The sequence below is a fragment of the Cydia amplana genome, chromosome 12, assembly GCF_948474715.1.
Source record: "Cydia amplana chromosome 12, ilCydAmpl1.1, whole genome shotgun sequence".
Taxonomy (NCBI): Eukaryota; Metazoa; Arthropoda; class Insecta; order Lepidoptera; family Tortricidae; genus Cydia; species Cydia amplana.
Window position 1 is genome coordinate 12924344 of NC_086080.1, and position 12646 is coordinate 12936989.

The 12646-nt window shown below is 36.2% G+C and overlaps 1 protein-coding gene and 1 long non-coding RNA gene across 2 annotated transcripts in view; both read right to left on the reverse strand.

Moving 5' to 3' along the window:
* Window positions 1-12646, reverse strand: part of LOC134653078 (uncharacterized) — a 383717-nt gene that overhangs the window by 257814 nt on the left and 113257 nt on the right. The window lies entirely within an intron of this gene.
* The window catches only part of LOC134653069 (beta-3 adrenergic receptor-like), a 114849-nt gene that overhangs the window by 10661 nt on the left and 91542 nt on the right, over window positions 1-12646 (reverse strand). The window lies entirely within an intron of this gene.

Genomic DNA, 12646 nt, shown 5'->3' on the forward strand with positions numbered 1-12646 from the left:
AATTAGGGTTTCTTACAGAGGAATGAACATTTTAATATTTTTGCGCTATGACGCACGGTTTAGAAGATACAACCCTATAAAAAAAAATCTTTATTTTTTTGTTTTTTGTGTTTTCTAAATATTACTTAGGAGTTTCAAAGGGGAACGAAAATTTGATTATTTTTGTGCTACGACGCACGGTTTAGGAGATACAGCCCTATAAAGATGAAAATAATCGTACCATTAACCAAAACATGTATATGGTTTACTCATCTGTCAGAAATGACAATTAAAATTAGATTGGAAACAATGTATTCCATACAATATTTTTTAAGTGGTGATTACACGAAGTATCGTAAAAGTGCCAAAAAGATACTGCGTGTATGCACAAATATTTTTTTTGGGGAATAGACTAAAGACTTGTGTTGATAACTATAAGTTAGGGGTTTAAAGGTGTGTGCACGACCCTTTAAATGACAAATAAAAGTACGGGAGTAGAAAAAGCAAGTTTCAATACTCTTATTTTACCCGAATGACATTATTACTCGTATTGAGTAATTCGGCAGGGCTATTATTACACTTTGTAAAATTGAAAAATTAAAAAAAAAACCTAAATGTAAATAATTTCAAAATTGCTTTATTAGGGTTAGATATGAGGATATTAGGGATAATTTGAGGTATATTTTACAAAAAAAAAATATGGTATTGTATCTGGAGAAGCCCAAACTTGGTATGTTTTGAAAACTATTTTTATTATAATTTAAACAAAATGACTGAAATGTAACTATGTGATATATTTTTAGCATTGGCTCAGAAAGCCCTTTCGTTTAATACCATACACGATAGGTTTCTAAACATTTTTTTTTATTTCATACAAAAAAACATGACGTCATAACTCCTCTCGTTTTTTTTATTTGTTGGCGCTTCGGGTCAAATTGTTTCAAATGTCCTAAAGATCAATCGTACCGATTTTCAGACCTTTAACACCATTTGCAGCATTTTACTGATTTTCGCGGTGTACCGCCAGCGCTAGAAGTGGGCAGCAAAGAGTAGTATAATATATAGAACAGTCGGCAGTCAACGTTTGTTCCTAATAAATATAACATTGATGAATCAAGGCGGTTTGTTTAAAGAGGGCCTGCCGCGATACCAATTTCGTTATCTGCCACCATTAAATTTCGCTCGTATATGCAAGAGTGATAGAGAGGCAGATAACGAAATTTCCCCCCACCCCCCTTTGGATGGTTCTTGTTTGAGTTATAATGTCACTGTATTGAGGACTCAACCTTTCCATTTTTAAAGTGTTTTTATATCGCATAGAAGGTAGCATCCTATAGAAGTGGTCTACGCGTGCCTCCGTGAGGGACAAAACATATAAATTCGACCAATCATAGCGTCGCATTGCGCCGCTATGATTGGTCGAGTTTATTTGTTATGGTGGGCAACAAATGAATTCGACCAATCACGGTGGTCAATTTACGGTGGGGAATAAAACAAGATGTGAGACTGTGACAAGGACCAACAATAATAGCGCTTTCGCTGCTACTCCTACTGAAAGATACATAAGACTATCCCGTTCTGACAGTTATCCCCACCACTCATGCCCAATCCAGTTATACTAGATTCATGTTATATCGACATGACACTGGCTACTGTAGTAAATGCCAAAAAAGAAAAAAAAAACGCTGTCATAGTAATCGTCAATCGAAATAAACAACGTACAAATATCCAAGAAAAATTTGCAAAATAGTATATGATAAATATGTAAAACATCATTAATTATCGAATTAAGATTACATACAACTTTGTGTAAAAAAAATTAAGGCAATTATACAGCCCGATTATACGGGTTACATCTTGAAAAAGATGATTATCTTGGAAAGAAGAGTAAATATACATAGGTGAACATAATGGTGAACAAAGGTATAGTCAAATAGGTAGGGACATAATTCAGGGTTTGCTTGTCTGGTCCACGCATGCTGTACCTATCACGACCACGGCACGGCCGTCTCCTGCTAACTTTTCGCTATAATAGTAAAATCATAGGTCTAATACCTATGATTTTAATATTATAGCGAACAATATTTCATGTTCATGATCTCGAATTTAAGACTTTAGCTTAGATTTATGGCGTGCGGCCTAGCGTGCGTTGCCTCTATGAGGAGCTGTCAAAGCGCTTTATATCTGTATGCTTTTGATGATGCGGATCAGAGGGCCTACCGCGAACCACGTTCGACGTGTTGTCTCTCTGTCGCACTTGTAAATTTGTACGTAAGTGTGACAGGGAGGCAACACGTCGAACGTGGTTCGCGGTAGGCCCTCAGCATTCTTATCCAGCGGGGCAAGCGGGCAGCCTGCAGAAGGGCACCCTACCGCACTTGGTAGGTCACTACACTCACTACCAGGATTTAGGGCTAATAATTTATTTATAAGTTTTTAATACCTTTAAACGAGCAATTCTTGTAAATTTATTTATTTATTTATATGTATATATATTTCGGGGATCTCGGGAACGGCTCTAAACGGATTTAGATGAAATTTGCTATATGGAGGTTTACGGGGGCGCAAAATCGATCTAGCTAGGTTTTATCTCTGGGAAAACGCGCATTTTTGGGTTATTATATGTTTCCCGAGCAAAACTCGGTCTCCCAGACATTAAGTTTTTAATTTAAGTGTTTTTATCATGTTTCATATTTAAACTTACAGATGTGAATCACCAGCAGAGTTTTTGGAGAGGTGTGGTTTTCTTATTTCCTGTTACCAACCTGAAACACCATACCTACTTAAATATCAGAAAATAATAAAGTGAAGAAAATTAAATAAAGTTGAATGCTTAAAAACTTTAATGTTTTATTAAAATTAAACGAAAAAAAATGTGTAAACTGAAATAGATCTAATTTTTTTATTTGTAGTTGAATAACATATATGTATTTAATCTCCTTTAATTAAAAATCATCTCTGAGTAGATACATATTAAACAATAGGTACTTTTAGGTCTTGGTAGTAATGTTAGGTCTTATGACCTACTGTATTTGACTATATTACTTACCAAGACCGAAGCCTGACCTGTCAGTCACCAACTATTTTGATGCTCTTTGTAGGTAGCATCAAAATAGTTGGTGACTGACAAAGTTACCAAGTTAATTACTAAGGTAGTAGGTACCTATATAGTAGGTAGCAGTAGCGCAATATTTAGTCAAAATATTTTGACTAATTTAGATTACTTTTATGCCAAAAAAGTAATACAAGCTATTCATGTTCCACTTAGTAATAAAATACGGACTTTTCTGAATATGTGGTTTACGAAATGTGTTAAGAGCCAACAGGAGTGGTCATTTCTCCATACAAACGTACTCGACTGTTTCCTCCGTGGGTTTTGAAGCTAGAGCAATGATTTTTTTAACACAGATTAATATTGTCAATATCTGTGTCGAACCGTTTTGCTTTTTTTGATATTTTTGTTTTTTAAGGCGCTAGAGCCCTTCAAAAATGGCCAAAATGGCCTAATTGACTATGCCGCAATGAGAGGCGTGGTATTCAAAACTGATATCAATTAGCCAAAAAAGCAAAACGGTCCGACACAGATAATTTCATAATCATTTAGATTTCCAAATTTGGTTACGATTGGTTAAGTTTTGGAGGAGGAAACAGTTAAAAGTAAACAGGAAACAGGAGGTTTCATACTCGACCTCGATATTTGAGATTTTTACGCAGGATTTTTCACCTTGTCCTTATCGCATTAGTTTTAGGTGCCGCTTCCGTTAGCGAGACGGGTATATTTACCTAAAATATTTAAATCTCAGCTCCAACAGGAGGCTCTTAAGGTACAACTTGTGGTTTATTAACGTGGTTTAGAAATAGGCAGCTTGAGTTGAGAGAGGTGATGAGTAAATTGTTTCATTTTTTTACAATTTTGAGCGTTTATAGGAGAATGTGTGGAGCAAGCATTATTTGACGTGTAGGTGTGGGTTCAACAAAAAGATCGCTTGTCAATAAGGCATTCTTGCTGTTAAAATTCAATTATTAATAGCCTTTATCGACCATCAGCAATGTAGTCCCTTTTTGATTGATGGAAATTGTCACGTAAGTTCCACTACTCGCCGCCGCATCGCCTACAGCGCATTCGTTGGTCTATCGCTCACAAGATGTCATTAATTCATGTAAACTTACGTACTGAAAAAAAAAAGTTTTACTCTTTGCTATAAATTACCCTTTTGCACGTCAAAAACTCCAAGATGGTGCCGAAGGTCATAGAGAACCAAGTCTACCTTTGGAATCATTACTTGTCAAAATTTGACATTAGCAATCCACAGTTAGGTGACAACCAAACCAAACCATTATAAACCTTAAAGTAATAATAAAACAAAGTTGTTTTTTGTTAAATTATTGTTTGTACCAAATGAACTTCAGCACTTGATGAACTTCAAATGAACTTCAGCAGTTGAATTTCAAATGACGCGAAATCTGACAGTTGCACATGTCGAATAGGGGCCCAGGATTCGAACTTCCCCTTCCATCGAAACCAAGGCCCTCGTTAGGGGTCACAAAACCGTGCGTATTTTAGAAAACGGGTTTTTCCGTTTTTGTGCAACAGCAAAACCGGGTTTCCGGTTTTTTTCGGTGATTTCGATTTTACATATAATTTATAAAATAAGCAAATATTTTTAGGATCAATGCTTTATTATTAAGTCTTCCACGACATTTCTATTTACTCTATCTTTACCAAGACCATCAAATTCCATCAATAAAGTTTTTAACCTTATGGTCAGCAATTCTGAAACGGAATTCCTAAGCAAAATATTACGTGACAACGGGGTTTACATAGTCCTCCTTCAGGAAACACACACCGCTGATAATACCCAACTCGCTAAACGAGGTAAGTTACAGGGGCTTTGATTTGGTTGCGGCCGTTTACATCAGCTGAGGATATAAGAAATCTGATGGGGGAGGCGATCATGGACTGGACAGATAGGAACAACACTTTCTTAGCCATTTCTAACTAAGGCAAAGGAACCTGAAGGAACAAAGTAGAAGAAAACTGTACATAGTAAATATCGCGAGATTGACTTTTATTATAATTACTACAAACAACATTTTTAACTAGAGATCAACGAACGTTCCTACTAAAATGTTATTTAAACTACGTAGTACAGGAAATTAAGGGATATTTAGTGAAAATTGTAAGCAGTTTTAAGTATACGAACTTGTGTTGTTCTAAATATAATAACAAACTCTGAAGTAATTGCTGCTCATAAAATAATTAAACTATATTTATAAAACTGTAAAATCGAAAACCTCGAAAAAGCCGGTTTTATCAAAGTCAAAACCCGGTTTTGGAAATTGACTGAAAACCCGGTTTTTCCGGTTTTTTCGATTTCGGTGAAACCGGGTTTGTGACCCCTAGCCCTCGTGCTCTAACTATGCACTTACATAATATGTAATACGAGTATGGTGAGTATCAGCCCTATGCAGCCTACAATTTCTAATTGTATGCCAACAAAAAATATACCTAGTTAAAAATTCGATATTAATCACAGCATTCTTTAATTTTACAAGAAAAACGCTTTGTTGTCTTTTCAATAGGAAATTAAATACAATCAATAATGTAAGAAATAAAGTTCAAGGTAATTTTTATAAAACAATATCACTCCACCGGATATTGTAGCCGTAAGCGTTCCTGCGCTCGTCGGCGACGCGTCCGGCTCGCAACAAGTGACTTTCCGCGCTACGAGGGAAAAGCTTCTTTACACCTCTGTACCAATGTACAAAAGTAGTGTGTCTGGTACATTTTCACCGATTTTTGTCATTTTTGACCTTTAATAATTATATCTAATCTATATCTAACATTTATTGTTGGTTTTTAATTCTCTTTGATTGGCAATTCGCGCTTTCTATAACGACTGGGCTATACTTATCTCATTTTCTTTTGTATTTCAGAGCTTCGCCAATTCGAAAAATGCTCGTAGAAGAAGCCGATTATATTCGGATTGAATTGAATTATTAAGTCGAGTGCTGGAATAAAAAAGACTGATATCTGATCTTTTGCATCAGTTTTCAGTATTTTATCTTCTCGTTTATTTAAAGGAGTGAGCCTGCTTATTTAAAGAAGCGTGAAAAACTATTTGTGTGCCAAATGCCAATAAAAACAAGTGGATAGTATCCGGTGTCCGTTACGTATTTTTTTGCCAGGTAATTCGTAGTCAGAAACTCCTATCTGACAGATAGTTTATTGACAGTAAATTACTATAATTTTTTGATGCTCTATTATACAGACGACTGTACCTAGTAGGTAGGCAAAGGGCAGAAGGTATATACAGGGTGGCCAAATAAGAGGTATACACTTTATTTTTGAAATTTTATTCTATAAAACATAAAAAATATTAAGTATTCCTTGTTAAATATAATATTATTAGCAATTACACATGGAAAATAATGTCAGACAAATGTCCACCTCTAGCAGCATGGCAGATGCGAACCCTTTTCATCGCGTTTTTCATCACTTTTTCACACATTTCTGGCGTTATCTCAGCGACAGTGTTTCGAATATTTCGTTTTAATTGCTGAAGGTTCGTTGGCCTATTAGCATAGACACGTCCCTTTAGATAGCCCCACAGAAAAAAGTCAGGAGCTGTTAAATCAGGCGATCTTGGGGGCCAGTCAATGTCACCGTTTCTCGAAATTAATCGACCGGGACACGTTATTTTTAATGTTTCTATTGCTTTTAATGATTAAAACACGTTGTTCCGTCGTAAAACGCTCCATAATAAATTTGCCGTATCTACACAAACTAATTTTCATGCAATAACTGTCATATTTACCGCCAAAATAAAATGGCGGCAAAAAAAAGTTGTATACCTCTAAGTTGGCCACCCTGTAGTACCTACTGCCCCTTTGCATATCTATGAATATCTTTGCGACTTTTCTTATAAGCCGAAACTCAATGTGTCCGTTTAGCCTAGAAGTTCCTTTGGCCACCTTCAGACCATAAAATTTAATTTTAACTCATTTAACGTACAAGATTTGAATCAAATAGATACAAATATATCCTGCGTGAAGCTAAGTAAAAGCATGTAAAAAGCAAGAAACCACGAAGAACGTATACCTATTACAAATGTGGAAAGTTAGGAGGATTTGGGCTGAGACCGAATGGAAGCAAAACAAGGACAGCTTACCTACGCCATAGAGAAAAAAAATACATAGAGTGCTCACTCCATACATCAGTTTTAGTACCAAAAAGACTATTAGCATCTAGCATCGAGTAGCGGAACTATCAGTACTGCTACATCTATTGTCAAGTAGCAGTACTGATAGTTCCGCTACTCGATGCTAGATGTAGACACTGAAATTAATAGTCTGAACTGATGTATGGAGTGAGCACTCTTGTCTTATATTTCTCTATGCCTACGCGTACGGATGGGACAAAGCAGGTTAATGATGTAGTATGAGGTCGCTTGTTATCCTATGTCAAACGGTTTCTGGATCAGAATCTCTCAGTGGTTAAAGGGTTGATGAAATCTGCATACCTATGTACAAAATACAAGTGGATTTTAAATGATGAATGCTTTTGTCTAATCGACTAACAATTATGAGTACTTAGTGTTCCCGGTTTAGCGTCTGTTTTTATTATTTTAATCTGGTTTGGCCTATTTTTTCTTAATTCTTTATAATCTAAATAAATATGTAAAATACATGATCAATATTGTAATCAATCGACGGTATTCAAATTTAGTTTCTAACGAAATGTTGTATAGTTATCAATTTTACCTCTTAACTTTGCTGCTCAAAAATGCTTTGTATCTTTCATTAAGTACACTTAAAACTATAATCTCTTAGAATACCTACTTAATTCAAATATTATGCATTAAATTCTTAATTTATAGGTGTATTTATGTACCCTTCCATTAGGACTACTTAAGAAAACATACTTAATGATATTATTTTCTCTGACCTTAATAAAAGGTAACTCGGCTACCTAATTTATTAACCACGAGCATGTGTATGTACTTGTACTCGTACTAGGGAAAATCGTAGCAAACGACCTTAACGCTGATATGTGGTACAAAGGAAAGGCGATGACTAAATGAATGATAGACAATCCTGAGTGCCATGACAAGTGAACATCGAAGAAATAATTAAATTTGCGCGTTCCTCATTTAGATATTTATAACGAGTCGAGAAAGATTTGTATAGTCTTTTAAAATAGGCTAACGTAAACGAGACAAACACAAAAGTATGTTCACGTCTTTCCTGTAGATATGCCCAAATGTTAAGGGCAATAAAGATTTTCTTCAAAACTATAAAGTTTGCTCTCCTGAGGACAATAGTTAACAGCTTGTGGTCATGTAGGTAATAAATAAATAAAATAAATAAATTCATTTATTTGCGACCAACTTGGATCAATTCAATGTGTTAGTGACAGTATCTATCTTGAGGCTAATGTTAGTATAATATACAAAATGATCAACTACTAACTATATACAAAAGTGTTTCTCATAAATAAATAAATAAGCAGATTCTCTCAAAGAGCAGTATAAAGAAAATCTGCCCACTCACCTATTCCTGCGCACATGAGTCATGCAGCAGTTATTTATATACAGCCCATCAACTCTGTCCGCAATCATGGTCAGGAATCATGGTAATGATTGCGCTTACGCAAAATGTGATATAATACTTTTTTGTTGCAGACTTAGGTTTCTTTTTGAGTGTAATAAATATAGCGATGTGTTACCAATGTCAACTAACCCTCCTCCCGTGATGAATTTAATGAATATACGTTTGTATGTAGGGGGTCAATGGTCTTCGTATCTAATTGTACCATGTAGGTATATTAACATCAAAAAAAAAGCGGCCAAGTGCGAGTCGGACTCGCCCATGAAGGGTTCCGTATTTAGGCGATTTATGACGTATTAAAAAAAAACTACTTGCTAGATCTCGTTCAAACCAATTTTCGGTGGAAGTTTACATGGTAATGTACATCATATATTTTTTTTAGTTTTATCATTCTCTTATTTTAGAAGTTAGGGGGGGGGACACACATTTTACCACTTTGGAAGTGTCTCTCGCGCAAACTATTCAGTTTAGAAAAAAATGATATTAGGAACCTCAATATCATTTTTGAAGACCTATCCATAGATACCCCACACGTATGGGTTTGATGAAAAAAAAATTTTGAGTTTCAGTTCGAAGTATGGGGAACCCCAAAAATTAATTGTTTTTTTTCTATTTTTGTGTGAAAATCTTAATGCGGTTCACAGAATACATCTACTTACCAAGTTTCAACAGTATAGTTCTTATAGTTTCGGAGAAAAGTGGCTGTGACATACGGACGGACAGACAGACGGACAGACAGACGGACAGACAGACAGACAGACAGACATGACGAATCTATAAGGGTTCCGTTTTTTGCCATTTGGCTACGGAACCCTAAAAACAAAGGTTCATTAAAGAATTCTTTCCATTGTACCAAACACCGTTAAACCAGACGGTCTGGCCACATTTGGTTAGTAGTTATCCAAAGACCGACATTAGAACATTACAACACAAGGGCACTTTCCTGAATATTTCATAATGACCGCACTCAGCTGTGTCGCGCTATATACGAGATGCCAGTTTACTTTCAACCTTATTATTGTCATGGTAACGTTAAGAATAGTATGTTGGTGGTAATGCCTGGCTTTTATGGGTAACCTTTACGGTTTACCAATCGAAGGTGAATGCGAGAAAAAAAAAAGTCGTTGCGTGAAATATATGAACCACAGAAAGAGGTTAGAATGGCTATCGCGCGCAGTTAGTATCGGAACCGGGTTCGCCGCTCGTTCCTCTCCACATTTACTAACACTCGCGCAACGGTAGTAAAAACTTGTGTGCGTGGTGAATGGATACGCCTCCTTAGACAGATTTGATGTCTGGCTTCTTAATCTGAAGGTTATTGTGCGCAAAAAGGCATGTTTACTTCGTTTTCGGTCAGCGCGGGCGAGTAGCATGCGAGCGTTTGCTCAAAACCGGCGGCGACACGTACCCTGCTCGCATCGCCATTCTGTTCTGTGGTCATTTCATTCAACTTGTTCTGTGGTATGAACGATGAGGGCTGAAGATACTGGGCAGAGAACCTAGGTGCCTACATTTAATACAATTCTAGCTAGGTCAGGACTAGCACGTCAAGACTACCTTATGAAGATAAATAGAGAAAAACCATTTCGAGGCTGCCCTAGAGATAGAGCAGGTCTACGCCAACGTCAAAGTTATCTAATAAGCACAATGTACACTAATGTCAATAAGGGTAACATTCCATTTCTGACCGCATCTGCACTACTAGTACTGAACGCGTCGCTGTTACTGTCAATTTCCATAGTAAAATGAACAGTAGTGCAGCTGCGGTTGGAAATGGACTGTCACCTTAATAGTACCGAGTTTTGTTTGTTTGCCTTGCGTCATTAGAAGAAAAGCGTGTTGTTTAATAATGGTCTCCTTATTATAATGGTTATTTTTACGTCACAGCCAAGAAACAGTTTTGTGTGTAGGCTTTAAATTCAATCTTATTCAGACAAAGCAACGTCTCTTACGGCCTGATTCGAACAATGGTTATAAGAAGTCACAGCGGTACGATACCGATCTGTCAGTGTCAAAAGCGTCATTTCTTCAACCAAAAATTGTTCGAATCGGGCCGTTCACCATTTCGTTTCATCATATCGGAAAATGCTACAGACTACGATGTAGTGCTACGGCCATGCGTAGCTTGTCAGTAAGTAAATTGAGTTATGAAGTTTAGTAAGTATTATTCATTGTACCTAAAGCTACTTTATTTACGTAACGGGTTCAAGATTTACTTAGATGGGTTTTACGCTTCGTCGGATCTTCATAAAACTTAGCTGGTCTTGACATTTTCTTATTTACTTTTTCCTTAAAGCTCTTACTGGGTAGGTAGATAGGTAATAATAGCACGTACGTAACAAACAACGTATTTGCTTCCATTATTCATATAAGTAAGTATTTTCGAACTCTACGTTACTAGGATAAAGTTAGTATACTTGGTCAAGCAGATCTTGTCAGTAGAAAAAGGCGGCAAATTTGAAAAATGTAGGCGCGAATGGATATCATCCCATAGAAAATTTGAATATCGCGCCTTTTTTACTGACAAGATTTGCTTGACCAAGTACTATATCTATAAGTACTTAACCCCTCGTATGCTGCTAGTTTACTAAATTCGATACACAAAAATCACTAAACTATAACACTTAAAAATTATTAATTTTGTCATCATTTTAATTTTATTCGTATAGGACTAGTAACCGTACAAATTCAGCCAGTTGGAATTGATATACAATAAGTTATAAGTTATATAAGAAAGATAACATATCCGCAGCGTTTGCTGTCAGCATATCATCATGTTCAAAACCAAATATTAACGTAGAACCCAATGTATGAACCCTGTGAGCAAAGTGGGTCGGCAGGCCGGCACTATTAGTAAAAGTTTGCAGAACAGATGTGTGTCAACAAGCGCTCCTAATGCGACAACTTGCACAGCTCTAGGGCTCCATTTGCTACGGTCAATATCCTGTTTCCTTATCTTCTGAGTGTAGCTTTTATTTGTATGTTTATAGTACAGTACATTCGATTACTGGAAATTAGAGAGATTTGCGTATGTCGTAGGTATAAGTAAAATATACTATGTACATACTAAAATAATAAGTTCAAAGAAAATTCAACCGTCATCTTAGCTATCTACCTTTAACCTTTTAACTGCCAGCAATTTTTGATCGAGCGTGCTTGTGTCGCCACCGACAGTAATTGTACCACGCAGAGTAATGTTGGCATAGTTACGGGAGTTATAAATGTGCTGTAAAAACCAAATCAGATATTTGTCTTATTTAGCAGACTGTGGCGAAATGAGCTGGATATTTAATGTCTTATATATCAGACTCTGGCGGTTAAAGGGTTAAAGAGAAGGTAGTGTATAATGTAAGCGTAGATAGTAAACTTGAACATAGAATGACGACTTGCACCTCTATTTTAGTCCCGGATTATCGAGATAGTGTAATGGAAATGATATTTGGTGTAGTTCATAGTTGTCTCATTATTCGTGAAAGAAGATGCTAATAAAATAGTAATTTATTGTGCAGTAAGAGAGCAATGTTAGCTTTTGCTTCGAGTGATAATTTGTAGTTTGTTTGTAGTCCGTTATTTTTGACTCAGAATTCTGATTTAGAATCACTGGCGTTTACTTCATTTAATTTAATTAAGACCTTCATTGACGTCTTTTTAAAAACTTTATTTAGATTATGGTATATGACAGTGTCATTGCTTTGTTGACTGCTGATGACATGTAAGGATCCTAAATAACTCACCAATAAATATTTAAATTAGGGGGCCTCTTGATATTGCCGCACTATGGCAACAACCAGAAGATAGACAACGATGAGTGCTAGTTTCTCGCCACCGTTGACGCAAGCAATTCTTCTCAAAGCAGACGCTATGCGCGAAGTTCGGACAAAGGCCCTTTGACGAAATAATTCGTGCCGTATTATTACCAGGCTTGAGGATTTAAAAGGTATATTCACAGCAACGTTCTCGAATCCACTATTCGGTTGATTTTCATTGAGTGTTAATAATGCACATTTACCTACCTACATATCTTTTAAAGGGATAAGTTAAGACTGTAACCCGTGTT